Here is a 16,612-nt window from a genome sequence, read left to right as displayed (position 1 = left end):
ACTGGTACTTAATTTATCGACCCCCAAAAGGATGAAAGGCAAAGTTGACCTCAGTGGAATTTGAACTCAGAATGTAAAGACAGGTGAAATACTGCTAAGCATTTCGCTCGGCGAACTGGCAGAAATGTTAGTGTTAACGTTTCTGCCAGCTCACCGCCTTATCTATCATCATTGTCGTTTAATGTCTGCTTTCCATACTGGAATGGGTTGGATGATATGACTGAGGACTGGCGAGCCAGTGGATGCACTTCCTAACGCCAACCACTCCGAGAATGTAGTGTGTGCTTTTATGTGCCACCAGCACGAGGGCTAGCCAGTCAGTTCTTTCAACGACCACGCTCAAAAGGTGTTTTTTACATGCTACCTGCATGGGAGCCAGTCCGGCGGCCTATCTACCGGGAAAGCCCCCGGCCCATCAGGAATCACTGCAGAGATGCTCAAAATATCTGGCAGTGTTGGCTATAGCCTAGTCACCCGTATTACGAACCAGGTGATACACGAAGGAGTCATACCCTATGACTGGTGTAGCAGCATCATAGTCAACTGCTACAAAGGTAAAGGGGACGCTTTAGATACAAATAATTACAGAGGCATCAAGCTGTTAGATCAGGTTATGAAAGTTACAGAGAGGGTCATAGCCCAACTAATTAGGGAGCGAATCAATTTAGATGAGATGCAGTTTGGGTTCGTGCCAGGTAAAAGCACTACTGATGCCTTATTTCTAGTGAGACAGTTGCAGGAGAAATACCTAGCTAAGGATAAACCTCTGTACCTGGCTTTCGTTGACATGGAGAAAGCCTTTGACAGGGTCCCCCGATCCCTTATCTGGTGGTCAATGAGGAAACTTGGGATAGAAGAATGGTTAGTGAGAGCTGTGCGAGCCATGTACAGAGATGCTGCCAGTAAGGTGAGGGTTGGAAATGAGTACAGCAATGAATTCCGGGTAGAGGTAGGGGTCCACCAAGGTTCCGTCCTCAGCCCCCTATTATTTACCATAGTCCTCCAGGCAATCACAGAGGAGTTCAAGACAGGTTGCCCCTGGGAGCTCCTCTATGCTGATGACCTTGCCCTAATTGCGGAGTCACTATCAGAACTAGAGGAGAAGTTTCAGGTGTGGAAGCAAGGTCTAGAATTGAAGGGCCTTAGAGTCAACCTAGCTAAAACCAAAATCCTAATAAGTAGGAAGGTAGATAAAACACAAACCCCTTCAGGTAGATGGCCCTGCTCAGTATGTAGAAAAGGAGTAGGTAGTAACTCTATAAGATGTACCCGGTGCAAGCTATGGACACATAAGAGGTGCAGCAACATCAAAGGCAGGTTAACTAGCAAGTTAGTTTTTGTTTGTGGCAGATGTTCAGGTGCAATAAAGACTGCAAACAAACAGGAAACAACTTCTATCTCATTCCAGGGTGAAAAACTAGAGGTAGTCGATAGCTTCCGCTATCTGGGCGACCAAGTTAGTAGTGGGGGTGGGTGCGCTGAAAGTGTAGCTGCTAGAATAAGAATAGCCTGGGCAAAGTTTAGAGAGCTCTTACCCCTGCTGGCGACAAAGGGACTCTCACTCAGAGTAAAAGGCAGACTGTATGACGCATGCGTACGAACAACCATGCTACATGGCAGTGAAACATGGGCTGTAACTGCTGAGGACATACGTAAGCTCGCAAGGAATGAAGCCAGTATGCTCCGTTGGATGTGTAATGTCAATGTGAATACCCGTCAGAGTGTAAGTATCTTGAGAGAAAAGCTGAACATTAGAAGCATCAGTTGTGGCGTGCAAGAGAGACGATTGCGCTGGTATGGACATGTGGTGAGAATGGAGGAGGATAGCTGCGTGAAAAAGTGCCACACCCTAACAGTTGAGGGAACCCGTGGAAGAGGTAGGCCCAGGAAGACCTGGGCTGAGGTGGTGAGGCAAGACCTTCGTACATTGGGCCTCACCGAGGCGATGACTACGGACCGAGACCTTTGGAAATGGGCTGTGCGTGAGAAGACCCGGCAAGCCAAGTAAGATCGTTGCCAGTGCCCCTGGACTGGTTCTTGTGCGGGTGGCACATGAGATGCACCATTTTGAGCGTGGCCGTTGCCAGTACCGCCTGACTGGCTCCTGTAGGATTTTCGAGCGAGATCGTTGCCAGTGCCCCTGGACTGGCTTGTGCGGGTGGCACATAAAAGACACCATTTCGAGCGTGGCCGTTTTCGTGCGGGTGACACGTAAAAGCACCCACTACACTCTCTGAGTGGTTGGCGTTAGGAAGGGCATCCAGCTGTAGAAACTCTGCCAAATCGGACTGGAGCCTGGTGTTGCCATCCGGTTTCACCAGTCCTCAGTCAAATCGTCCAACCCATGCTAGCATGGAAAGCGGACGTTAAACGATGATGATGATGATGATGTGTGTGTGTGTGTGTGTGTGTACCCTAGTACAGACGTTAAATGGTGATTGTAAATGAACATAATCATCAAAGAAGTGAAGTTGTTTGTTCCTGGTCTTCTGTGAAAAAGAGGTCTGAGCATAGAGAAACATTACCTTGCTTGGAAATAGGTGATGATTGGTGATAGGAAGGACATGTAGTTGTAAAAAACCTGTCTGAAGAAATTCAGTCTGAGCCAGCAAACATGGAAAAGTGGATGTTAAATGATGATGATTATATGTATGTATGTATATAAAATAATAATAATAATAATCATCACTTTACACCCATCTCCCATGCTGGCATGAGTTTGATAGTTCAACGAGACCAGAAGACTGTGTCATGGTCCAATATCTATTTTGGCATGGCTGGGTGTTCTTAATGCTAACCACTTTACTAAGTGTATTAAGTGCTTTTACTTAATGTCAGTACTAATAAGGTTACCATGTAACCTGCAAGACTAGAGTGCAATAGAGAAGGAGGGATAATTTTGCTAGGTGTTGAGGAGTTAAATTTTGAAAGAAAGGACAGGAACAGCTTTCTTGTGGTAGAGGAGATATATGACTTTATATTATGTGAGAGTGGGTAGGAATAAACAAGGTAGAGCTGGGAAGAATGATAAAGATAATATGACAAGGTGTCAGAATGTGTCTTCATGGTACAAAGTGAATAGAATAGAGAGTAGAACAAAAGATCGGGGAAGATTGGTGGACAGAGGTTGCAAGAGTGTGTAGGAGAGTGAGAAATGGGTAGGTGTAGGTGTGAATAGTGAACAAGAGTGATAAATATGAGTTCCAAGAGAAAGCAGGGGAGATTGACTGATGACAGTACAGGAAGGTTGAAGAGCAGTAGAATAATCATAATATATACATATATGAAAAGTAAGTAGTACTGGAGGAGGTGAGTTGTGGCAGAATTGTTAGAAAGCCTAATAAAATGCTTGTTTGATTATTATTTCTTAGTCTCAAAATTTGCTGTAGCCCAGAAGATGGTGTCTTGTAAAAAACATGCAAAGGAAGACAACACCTTTGTATTTTCCTGAATGATGTAAGGCAAAAATGTCACAGCATCTCATTCCTCTGTAACTTAGCATTAGATAAATAGTATTTGAAATATCAAAAAGTTTTGTATGGCTGGAGAAATGTAATGGTGTGACATTCCTGCTGCCTCAGGGAATTAATGGTGTAAATGGAGATGGCATTTGCTGGAATTTCAACACAACAGGCAACACACGTCATCCTTAGTGTCTCAATGATATTTTTGGAATTTATAATAGTGAGGTGTACAAATCAAGTAATATAGTCCTCGAACTTACTTTCTTCATTACTGATTTCCCAGTTTTCTTTGTAATTGGACATAAATAGAATTAATTAGATATCTATAATATTCTGCTTATGTTACCTTGTGCTCAAGTGTTACACTTAATAAACCTTAATTATGGAATAAAATCCAAGATATATTTGAAATAAGAAGTTTATAGGCACAAGAATAGCTGTGTACTTAAGAAACTTGTTTTGCAAGTATCTTTTATTATAGCCTCAGACTAACCAATGCCTTCTGAGTGTATTTGATAGATGGAAACTGTGTGAAAGCTTGTTATATGTGTATGTTTGTTTCCTGACACTGCATGACAACTGGTGTTGCTTTGTTTACATCCTCGTTAATTAATGATTCGGTAAAAATGATGGTAAATTTTTTGAGTAACACCCACACAATTTTCACTAAGGAAAAAAAAAATCCGAGTTTTATTATTTTTTTTTTTTGCCTTAGTGAAAAGATCAATGGGGGTGTGGGTGAAATTTCCAAGGCTTCCACCTCACTCCACCTCGTTTTTCGGACCCCAAAAAGGGTTTTACAGCATATTAGGAGGTCACATGAATTCATTCAACAGAAAAAAAAAAAAATTTCCAATGATTCCGAGACGGGGGGGGGGGGCCCTCTCGCACACCTCTTAACGAAACAAAATAAGAGATCTGCAGCATATTAGGAGGTCAGGGTACTTGATTCCACGCAAAAAATCCGATTTTTTTTTTCTTTCTTAGTGGAAATCATGCGGGCGTTACTCAAAAAATTTACCAAAATGACTAAAAAAAGTACCAGATTTATTAAGTACTAGAGTTGATTTGTTCAACTAAACCGTTTGAGGCACTGCTCCAGTATGGCCACAGTCCAACGGCTGAAACAAGTAATAAAAGATTACAAATTTCACTGTAACTCTTTAAAAAAACAGAAAACTTAAAATGAAAACGAATATGCAATTCAAGTCTTTAACATCTGAAACTCATAAATTTAGACATCGGGCCCTTGTAGCAATTTCCTACTGTGAAATAAGTGTCTTAGATCTGCGACGAATTTGATACTCTGTAGTATTTAATACTATTACAAAATAAAACAATCGTGAATGTAATGATATTGTGCGTTTTAAATGGATGTTATGATTCTTCCATTATGTAATTGCTTCTATTAGAATATCGGTGTAATAATCAAGGGGAACAACTATAAAAGGTAACTTGTTTCGACAAGTTATCTACCTTGAAATGCTTAGCTTTCCGAGATAACTGGTGATGGTCTGAATTGGTAAGGGAATATGTAAAAATGAGATTCATCAAATACAATAAATGCTGTGAGAAGATGTAAATTCGGACATTTTGTATTTTCCGAATTTTGGTTAACTATGAAACTGTCGGCTTGGAAAATACACTGCTCTTATCGTATGTACGTAGGCGCTGCGCACCAGTTTTAAAATAATAACCCGAATCCTCGAATCTCTACATGGTTGATTGATTTGCCAAAAATACCAAATCTCATCCTACCATCGAAAAAAAGGATTGAGTGTAGTTCTAGAAACCACTAGAAAGGCATGTAGGTGAAGGCTGGAAAGCCATTTGATCATAAATTTGCTCAATCAGGGTTGACTTAGGGTTAAACAATAACAATTTGAACCTTAACAGCTACCAGTTAAAGGGGTGCTTATATATTTAATGCAGAAAGCGTCAAAAACAAACAGTATTAATCACTGATTAATATTGATTTCAAATTTTGGCACAAAGCCAGCGGTTTCGAGGGAAGGGATAAGTCGATTACATCGATCCCAGTCCTCAGGCTGGTACTTAATTTATCGACCCCGAAAGGATGACAGGCAAAGTGGACCTCGGCAGAATTTGGACTCAGGACGTGAAGACAGAAGAAATGCCGCGACACATTTTATCCAGAGCGGTAACGATTCTTCTAGCTCGCCGCCTTAAATCACTGGTTGATATTGTTAAGTAAAACATAGAATCAATTGAAATAGTGATGTTCTGTGTTGGTAAAGAGTTCAAACAGAGAAATAAATGTTATGCCGTGAGTAATGAGAAAAGTTGTTTTTTGTGACGTACAGGAGGCACCACCATATGTTAAAGGCTTTATTATAACCTTCCTCAGAGAAGCAGAGACTTCACCACACTTGCTGAAGTGGTGATGGGAGAACCATTAAGTAAATGTTCAAGTTGACGTAGACAACTCGAATAGTTTAGAGAATTACTTGGTGACGCCATCTGCATGAAAAACAATAGTTAAGTTAGTGTTAGCACGTTTAACACAGCTACCTAGAAATAGTTAGCATTGAAGAGAAAAGCAATATTAGTCAATTAAAGTCAGTATCCTATAAATCTTGCTTTCAACTGGAATCCCGTAACGCGAAATTTTCCCCATTGACGTTCATATTAGAAATTGAGAAGCATTCCGACGGAAATCTTCCTGAAAATCATACAAGTTCACTGGATGGCTTGCTGCATTATCTAAAAGAGATAATATAAAATAAATGCACTCTTTTAAAGCCTAGCCAGGCTCATGGGCCCGGTTTCCCGGTTTCAATGGCGTATGTGCTCCCCAGCTGGACGGGACGCCAGTCCATCGCAGCGTTACTCATTTTTGCCAGCTGAGTGGACTGGAGCAACGTGAAATGAAGTGTTTTGCTCAAGAGCACAACGCGTCGCCCGGTCCAGGAATCGAAACCACAATCTTTCGATCATGATGCTGACACCCTAACCACTAAGCCACGCGCTTCCACAAAAGAGATAATACTCTATTGAAAATATGCATTACTGTATACAGCAGAGAAAAAATGATTTTCTAAATACAAATATTATTATTTCTAAATCTCTCTAAAGGAGACTACGGCAGCGGTACTGGATATTAATAGTTATCACCAAGCTAACATGGCAGTCCAGGAAAATAGGACGAATGTTGCCGTTGATTAGCTCCAAGAGCTAAATAAATCTTAGAAAAAGCTAATAGACCTTCAAGCCTACGTAAAACACGAAATCACGGGTAGATTAAACTTTGTGTAGCCAAAGAAATCTTTCGAATTTTCAGACTGGTACCAAATAGAGGCTTCGATTTAGTATTTACCAAAAGTATTTTCTTGCACAGAAAGTCTCAGACGATTTTGGCAGCCTTAAGATTTGTGAACTTCCAGGGAAATCTAATTCCGTGAATATTATTCAGTTGTTTGGTGTATAACCTTCTTCAGCTCCTCATTGATAATTAGTAGCAGCTTCTGTATCAGCACTGCTCGCTTGTTTCACCAACTATTTTAATGTTGTGCAAAAAATAAAAAGTGCCTTTTCTTTTATATGTAAATCGTCATATAAACTTTTAACTTTTATTTGAATGTCCATCACGTTTATCGGTACATTTCGTCCAGTCTAATTTTCGATCTACACACTGAATGGTTGTTCCATATTTAGCACCACAATCACACCAGCTCTAAAAAAAAAAAAAAAGAAGCAATATCCTGGAAGTTAATGGAGTAGCTGTTCAAACAGTTGACTCAATGTTGTCTTTATTGTTAGATATCATTCTCACTGTAGATCTTGCAAGCTTTCGAGTTTTTAGCAATATAGGTAAGTTTTAAAGCGCCACGCAATCCCTTAACAATTCCTTTTCGTACTATTGCTGTCACTTAAATTTGAGAACCACGTTCCAGTCATCGTCAATAAGGGTAATGGACTACACTATATGTGTTTCTAGTTAAATTCAACAGCAAAAGCACTAAAGAAATCCACGACATGTAGTAAAACAGTAGAATTCGAGGAAAGTAATGATGTTCTGTGTTGGCAAAAGTAACGAGAAGCTTGATTGATCCAGCCTTCTTGTTTCTTGAGAGGAAAGTATTGACGGTCCTTTCTAAAACAGTTTTTGTTGAGCTTTGTTTTTTTTTTTTTAAATTGTCTAACATCAAAGAGATACTTTTCTTTTAACAGTCTACGTTTAGGGGTGGAGTTTGTTCAGACAAGCAAACGGTCTTTGAAGATTTGAGGAGGGAGTCCGCCAAAGCCTTCCGCATTTGTGGATATGCTTTTGCTATTTATAACAGTCTCTTAGTGCCTCTCTTCTGAACAACAAACGACACTGATGCAGAATGAGGGTCATTTTGTGCACTTTGCTGTTGCTGTCACAGATGATCTTATATTCAATATCTTTCTTTCATTTGTGATTATGGTTGTAGTGATTGTGATTTTCATTTATATTGTTGTTGTTGACATTTTGGTGGTGGTGTAGGGGTGTTGAGTGTGGTGGTGGCGGTGTTATCATGGCACAGTTCCACCTCCACCTTGCTACTGCTGTTGTTAACAGTGCAGCTACTTGTCTTAGAAGGTCTCAAACATGGGAATTCTTCATTGAAGTTGAATAAGCTACCAACGTTCTGGATAACTTTCTTAGTTATTATTCTTCTTTCTGTTGTTGTATTTGTCGGTGTATAATTGTCATTACTGTCATTGCTTATGTCGTTGTAAATTTTTTTCCCCCTGTTTTCTAGGCGCGGGTATGGATGTGTGGTTAAGGAAGCTCACTTTGCAACTGTGTGGTTTCGGGTTTCAGTTCCACGGTGCAGCACCTTGTACAAGTGACTATTATTATAGCCTCGGACCATCCAATGCCTTGTGAGTGAATTTGGTTGACGGAACTGTGTGGAAGCCCGTCGTATAATGTGTGTGTGTGTGTGTGGTGTGTGTGTGTGTGTGTGTGTGTGTGTGTGTGTGTGTGTGTGCGTGTGCGTGCGTGCATGTGTGTGTGACTGTTTTGTGTGTATCTTTGTTCTTGTATTTGATCCCCACCACCGATTGACAACCGGTATTGGTTTCTTTACTTCCTGAAACTTAGCAGTTCGGCAAAAGGGAGCCGATAGATTAAGAACCAGACTTTAAAGAAACACATAATATCTGAGATTGATTTCTTCAACTAAATCCTTCAAGGTGATGCCTCAGCATGACCGCAGTCCAATGACGGAAACAAGTAAAAGATAGATGAAACGAGAAACGCTTTTCATTCCGTCTCTCACTCTCTTTTTCTCTTCTTCTACCTTTTCATTTACGTTCTTTCCTTCTCTCTGTTTGTTCAGTACTTCGCCCTTAAACATTTTTCATTAAGTTGTTGTTTACCATTCTGTAAATTTTTAACTTAACAATCGACCCAGCACAAATTTAAAATTAAAAACATGCTGATTCCTCCGGAGGGTAATCTTGCAATTAAAATAGACACACAAAGACTCATCTGATCTTTTCCATATCCAGTTATAAAAAAAAAAGATTAAATATTTGAATTCTTTCAAGCCAACAGAATCGATTTTTTGTGAAACTTTTCAGAACAGAAGCAGTGTTAATTTCCATGTATTGCTGCAGTAACCATAATCTTTTCTTCTATAGGTACAAGGCCTGAAATTTTGTGGAGAGGGAGATAGTTGATAGCGTCAACCTCAATGTTCAACTCGTATTTATTTTATAGATACCGAAAAGATGAAAGGCAAAATCGACCTCAGCGAAATTTGAATTCAGAACGTAAAGACGGACGGAATGTCGCTAAGGATTCTGCCAGGTTGACATGAAAGAACAAGTGGGTAAAGTGCCTAACTGGAAAGCCCCCCGGACTAGATGGGATTCATGGCTTTTAGCTGAAGAGATGCTCCGCGGTGCATGAAAGATTAACAGTCCATTGAATGAGTGTGTCCAGAAAGGTACAGTTCCCGCGTGGATGGTGACTGGGAGGATGACACTTATAATGAAAGATAGAAGAAAGGGGAATATTGTGGGAAACTACCGTCTCATAGCATGCCTAAATATAATCTGGAAGATACTCACTGGAATATGTACAGCAAAGGTATATACTTTCCTGGCACAGGAAGAAATACTACCAAGGGAACAAGAAGGATGTAGCAAGAGTTCTCGGGGTACCAAGGATTACCTGGTCATCGATAAAACAGTTTTGAGGCATTGTAAAAAACATTATACAAACATATCTATGGCTTGGATTGACTTTAAGAAAGCATATGATATGATGCTTCATTCTTGGATCGTTGAATGCCTGCAGAGGTTTGGTGTTGCTGACATCACAAGTTTTCTGATACATAGCATGGAAGAGTGGAAAACCAAATTGTACTCAAGTAATGCATTCCTTGGAGAAGTTAATATTAAAAGGGGAATCTTCCAACGTGACTCGTTTTCTACGTTACTATTTGTAATTGCACTAATACCCATAACAATGACACTTAAGAAAGTTAAGATGGATTACCGATGTGTTAAGAAAGGTCTATCATTGAACCATCTTCTGTTTATGGATGACCTGAAATTGCTTGGGAAATCTGAAAAGCAGATAAATTCCTTAACCAAAACAGTCCAGAAGTGTGGTAGGGATATCGATATGGAATTTGAGATTACCAAATGCTCAGTACTTAATATGAAAAGAGAGAAGAAAGCAGCCTGCAGAGGATTGCGGTTGCCATCAGGAGAGACCATGGGTGAACCCGACGGTAGTGGGTATAGATATTTAGGGATTTTGGAGCTGGATGACAGTCTACACAGCGAAATGAAAGTCAAGGTCAGTGAGGCGTATAAAAAAAGGGTGAAGATGGTGTTGAAATCCAACCTGAATGTCAAAACTTTGATTACCGCAATGAATATCTGGACAGTTGCGGTGATCAAATATAGTGCGCCCATCTTCAAATGGACTAAGGAGGAAATATCAACTCTGGATAGAATGACGAAAAAGTTGATGACGCTGCATGAGGCGCCACACCCTAAAGCAAACCTAAACAGACTGTATATGAAAAGAAAGAATGGTGATAGAGGACTAATAGGTATAGATCAGGGGAAAGGAGACTAAGGTATTAATCATCTCTTAAGTGAATGCAGAATGCTAGCACAAAAAGAGTATAAGCGCAGGTATGACTGTGTTGGCACAAAAGTGCAGTGTGTTATTAGCCAAGGTACTAAGTAACAGAAATGTGGCATGAACATGAAACTGAGGCTGTAACCGTAAATACAAATTGTAAGATTTTATGGGAATTCACTATAAAAACTAACAGTACTATTCAAGCAGGGGGAAAATGGTGCAAGGCCAGAGACTTTGCAATACTAGATGATAACAGAGTAGATACCAAAGAAATTGAAAAATTAAGAAAAACTAGGATCTAACAAAATAGTTGAATAGATTGTAGGAGGCAAATGTAAGAATTGTTCCCGTGGTATTTGGTGCAAAAGTTAGAAACCCCTTTCGGTAGGATTGCACCATGAAAGTTCCCCTCCAAGGCACAAGTCTGGGCAAGGTTGTTTATGGAAGACCAGCAGTTGCCCATGCATACCAGCCTCCCCTCTCTACGCCACCGATGTTATCCAAGGGAAAGGCAAACGCCAATACAGCTTGATGCCAGTGATGTCGCAGCTCATTTCTACAGCCGAGTGAACTGAATCAGCGTAAAATATAGTATTTTGCTCAAGAATACAACTCATAGCCCGGTCCTGGAATCGAACTCACTACCTCATAACTGTGAGCCCGACGCTCTAGCCACTGAACCATGCGCCTTCCGTAATAGGCACAATACTCAAACTGCTACGTAAGAGGCTGAAGGATACTGGAACTGAAATACTCATTGTCGACCTGCAAGAAAGTGCAATCCTGTATCTTGTAAGAATCCTAAGAAAGATTCTTGAGATTTGAAGAGACTTGTTCTCACCAAACTTCAAGGCTAAATCCCTGTTAATTAGAGTAGTATGCATGCATGTATGTATGTCATTATTCAGTATATTTCAAGATTTCTTGCCAATAGAGAAAGAACCGGTTTCTAGCCCAGATCCAAGGCTCCTTCAGTGGAACTTCAACAACGTCAACAGGGCATCTATGTATGTATGTATGTATGTATGTATGTATGTATGTATGTATGTATGTATGTACGTATGTATACTTGCAGATTTGTATGCTTTGTTTTATGTATGTCTTCTTATGTATATAGTTGCATATCTAGAAACGCTCATATATACTTAAATGATAAACTTCTGGAAGGTTTTATAGATTTTTACAGTTCCAGTGATGGCTTGGATCTGTAGTCTTCGAATCAGCTTTTTCCTTTCTAGTTTTGAGAAGCCTAATTTCTCAAGATTGGTACTTAGGCCAGTGTGTTACATACATCAGTGCCCCAATAATTACAGGTATGAACCTGTACTTGTAATGTGGACAGAGTAACTGTAGATTTCTCAATAGCTCAGCGTAGGTATTTTCTTTTTCGCTGATCTTCAGCTTTATGATAACATTCGCTGGGCAGCTGATTTCCACAACTGTATGCAGTTTCTCTTCTTCATCCAAAATCACTATGTCAGGTATATTATGTTTACATTTTATTGAAGTTTTCACTGGGACATTCCACCAGTACTCCTTCTTATTACGAGTGACTATGGCTTCTACCACACTCTGGGTTCTTATTTCTTTGGCCTCGGAGTTATCTTTCCGACGGATCTCATCATTCAGTGTCTAAGCTACAGCATCATGTCTCATCGGTAGATAGACCATAATGACATTTTCGGGCAACTGCTTATGATGTGGGTGATATCTTCGGTGTTAACTTCACAAAGTCTGCATCGGTTATCACATTTTACTGCTTTTCTTGCATCTCTGTCCCTTTTGCGCAACAAGTATTGGGTTGATATTTCCTGTATGTATGTATGTATGTATGTATGTATGCGTGTATGTGTGTGTGCATTTGTGTGTGTTTGTATGTATGTATGTATGTATGTATGTATGCATATATGTATGTATGCATGTATGTATGTATGTATGTATGTATGTATGTATGTATGTGTGTGTGTGTGTGTGCATGTGTGTGTGTTTGTATGTATGTATGGTGAGGGTGCGTGGCTTAGTAGTTAGGGCATTCGGCTCACGATCGTAAGGTCGTGAGTTCGATTCCCGGCGACGCGTTGTGTCCTTGAACAAGACACTTTATTTCACGTTGCTCCAGTCCACTCAGCTGGCAAAAATGAGTAGTACCTGTATTTCAAAGGGCCGGCCTTGTTACGCTATGTGTCACGCTGAGTCTCCCTGTGGATTGCTCAGTCACTAGCACGTTAATTTCATGAGCAGGCTGTTCCGTTGATCGTATCAGCTGGGACCGTCGTCGTCATAACCAACGGAGTGCTCCTTTATGTATGTATGTATGTATGTATGTATGTATGTATGTATGTATGTATGTTTGTATGTATGTATGTATGTTTGTATGTATGTGCTGCATTTGTACTAATACATGTGTTTTGCAGAATTCTTGATGTGAAATTGTTTTGAAACAGATATTGTTTTACTCTGGGTGATTCATTCTGCCTGTATGGCACACAAACTAATTGTATTTCAATACAGTTTCATTATCAATTAATTACAGAATTAATCGATTGATTAATTTATTAATTAGTTTGTGAAAGTTATTTCGTCACAGCTTATGACTTTATCGATCTCAGACTGGATTCCAAGAAACTAACACAATGTTCGGAGTCGAGAAATGCACGGAGTGGCAAGTTGTTCTCGATAAGGATGAAAGAACTTTGGCAAGCCAATTAACCAATTAAATAATTGATTAATTATCTATGTATATAAATGTGTGTATATATACATATATATGATGGTGGCGGTATGGGTATGTGTGTGTATGATGTTCTGAAAATACGCCTGTGTTTTGTTTTAATTTAATTCATTCTCAATTTCAGGGTTTTTTTTCTTTCATATTTTCGCAGGAGTTCTTAGATTCCTAATCCATCATCAACATTACTAGGCCTTCACGACCTTATCTTCCCGATGAAGTGATGTTGGTGTGTATTGCTATAGCCATAGCACAGAAAAAAATTGAATAAATATACAGATTATGCTAATCACAAGGATAAATACCTGATTAATGACATGTAATCTAACGGTCAAAATACAAAGTCTGGCGGAGATGTGTGCCCTTATTACGTCTGTCCTGCCTCCCACAAAAAGGTTGCAATATACACCAGCATAATTTCATCCAGGAGATAAGACAATGAAGGGCTACAAACTTTGATCATGAACTTGTAAACTTAACTATTACACATGAAAATACAAGGAACTCATGCAAGAATATGGGAAAGAAAGATTTTTGATAAAAAATATAAACTGAAACTCAGTCGGGTTTTCAATACATGTCCAAAAGAAAAACTGTATCTCATATATGGAAAATACTCACTTCACACACATACATATATACATACGTGTATACATATATGTCCGCGCACGCGCGCACGTGTTATCCGTTTGGATCACTACCACTAACTCCTCACATCTGAGGATTGCTTCCAGGTACGAAATTCTGAATAACAAGATGTAAAATATTTGAAATATTATCTATAATAATAAAAGCGAATTTTTATCTGTCCGTCTGGAACCCCTGTATCTAAGCCTACATTTGCTCTACATAGACATATTATACCCTTTTGGAATCAGGATGATCACAGGATTGAAAAGCTGCTCTTCATTTGGTTCTTGAACATCTAGCATTGGGATCTGATTTAAAAGCATTTAGGCTGCTACTTTTAGCAGGTAAAGCTTGGCTGATTCACGCCATCTTGTTTGGCGTTTGTCAGATGACGTCAAAGATCAAGGGGGAGATAAATGGCATTCGCTTCATTAATTTTACGACGAGATAAGAACTTTGGGACAAATTGGTCAATAGTTGGAATTCAACAATAGAATGATTGCATTACAGAATTAATTCTCATCCGTCTTTTTATCGTGTCTACATATATACTGGCATTCTACTGTGTCTACATATAATCCGGCATTTTAGTGTTTCTACTTGTAGTCCTGCATTTGTCGGGGTCTATATATATTCTGGCATATTGTAGTGTCAATATATAGTCCAGCATTCCACGGTTTCTACATATACTCCAGCGTTTTATAATGTCTACATATAGTCCGGCATTTTTCTGTATCTACATATAATCTGACATATTGTAGTGTCAACATATAATCCAGCATATTAAGATACCTACATATAATCTGACATTGTAGAGTGTCTGCAAATATACTGTCTCTACATATAATCCGGAATTTTGTAGTGTCTACATATATATGTAGAAGTATATATAGTGCGGCATTTTATGGGATCTACATATAGTCCGGCATTTTCCAGTCTCTGCATATGCTCCCGCATCTTATAGTGTCTACATACAGTCCGACAGTACATAGCGTCTACATATATTCCGGCATTTTTATATTGTTTACATACTGTCTGACATTAATATCGTGGAGCCTAAATAAGATGGAATCCTAAAAGCATTAATGAAAATTTCTGAGTAGGTATGAATTTAGAATTGATGGACTCTCTTAGAGTCCACGGATATTATAAATATTATGATATCTGATAATATCCTTTGGATGTAGTGAAGTAGTCTCAGAAAAAATACATGTCACGCCGAAACATATGTAACAATATATTAATAGAATATATAAAAGCCTCCTTCTGTGAGATATTTCACGTTATTAATATATTTATCCTACGCTACACGGAGTACCGAATCCCACACAGTTAACTTGACAGGTTGGGAGTACGTAGTGGTATCAAAAAGTTCCCGGACTAGTTCTCAAGCATGCCAACAGATGACAGCACACGGTTGCGTGCGCAGTGAGAGCTAGCAGTGACCTTCATGTGGCAGTGTGTTGAGCGACATTGCTGTGTTTACTTCGCAAAATTGTGAAATTTATGTTTTTGTTATCGCGTATATGCTGTAGTCTACAATTTTGTCATGGACAGGAAGTTGGAACAAAGAGCCAACGTGAAATTCTGCTTTAAACTTGGGAAGTCTACTACAGATACATTGAACATGCTTCGGCAAGCTTATAGCCACGAGGCAATGGGTCGTACGCAATGTTTCAAGTGGCACAGGCGCTTCAAAAGATGATGAGCGATTTGGAAGACCTGCCACGAGCGTCATCCTCAGAAATGTGAAGAAATTCTCCCCCAAAACACCATGGTATTGCTTCCGCACCCGTCCCATTTCGTAAGATTTAGCACCTGCGAACTTCCATCTCTTCCCCAAGATGAAAATGCAGGTCAAAGGTTGTCATTTTCACACCGTTGTCGAGATCTAGAGCGAATCACAGAAGGTCCTCGACTCGCTTACGGAAAACGAATTCCATGCCCAATCCCAAAATTAGCAGGAACGCTGGGACCGGTGTATCGCTGCGCAAGGTGACTATTTCGAAGATGATATCAAAATTTAGGTAAATAAGTTACTTTTTATTAAACATAACTAGTTCAGGAACTTTTTGATACCACCTCGTATACATACATACATACATCTACATTCATATGTCTGTGCGCGCGCGCGTGCACGCGTATATAGATATGGCTGATATGTTGCAAAGGTGCGTTGCATAATATAATCTTTTATTTGTATATAACTGATATATTAACACCCTAGAATAGCATAGCATAACATGATTTACATTGAGGGGACCAAGATTTCGTTGTTCGGATCTTGTCAAGTCAGAATTGTAAACTGTTACACACATAAACAAGGATATGCAGTTAGCAAAGTGTCATTGAGTGCGAATAGTATCAAAATTATGAATGTCAAACAGACGGCCATATAAAAGTGAAACATTTGGAGTTTAGCAAAAAAATGGGGGTCATTCAGATGCAGAGGCGACTCGTGTATAGGTGCTGCGAAACTGCAGCACCCCCTATTTCCACTCGATATTATCGATAACATTCAATACAATGAGTCTTTTTTCTTTAATTCTTTCTTTATATTTGTACATTATATATTCCTCAAGCTTAATGTCAGTAGCCATCTCCTAGTTTATGAAAAAAAATACAAAACCCTTGTATAGAACTGTGCGCTCCACAGTTCCAGCGACACGGTGTTTGGCTGTTGTGCGCATGCTC

The sequence above is a fragment of the Octopus bimaculoides genome, chromosome 4, assembly GCF_046866305.1.
Source record: "Octopus bimaculoides isolate indiv1 chromosome 4, ASM4686630v1, whole genome shotgun sequence".
Lineage (NCBI taxonomy): Eukaryota > Metazoa > Mollusca > Cephalopoda > Octopoda > Octopodidae > Octopus > Octopus bimaculoides.
This window is presented reverse-complemented; position numbering follows the sequence as displayed.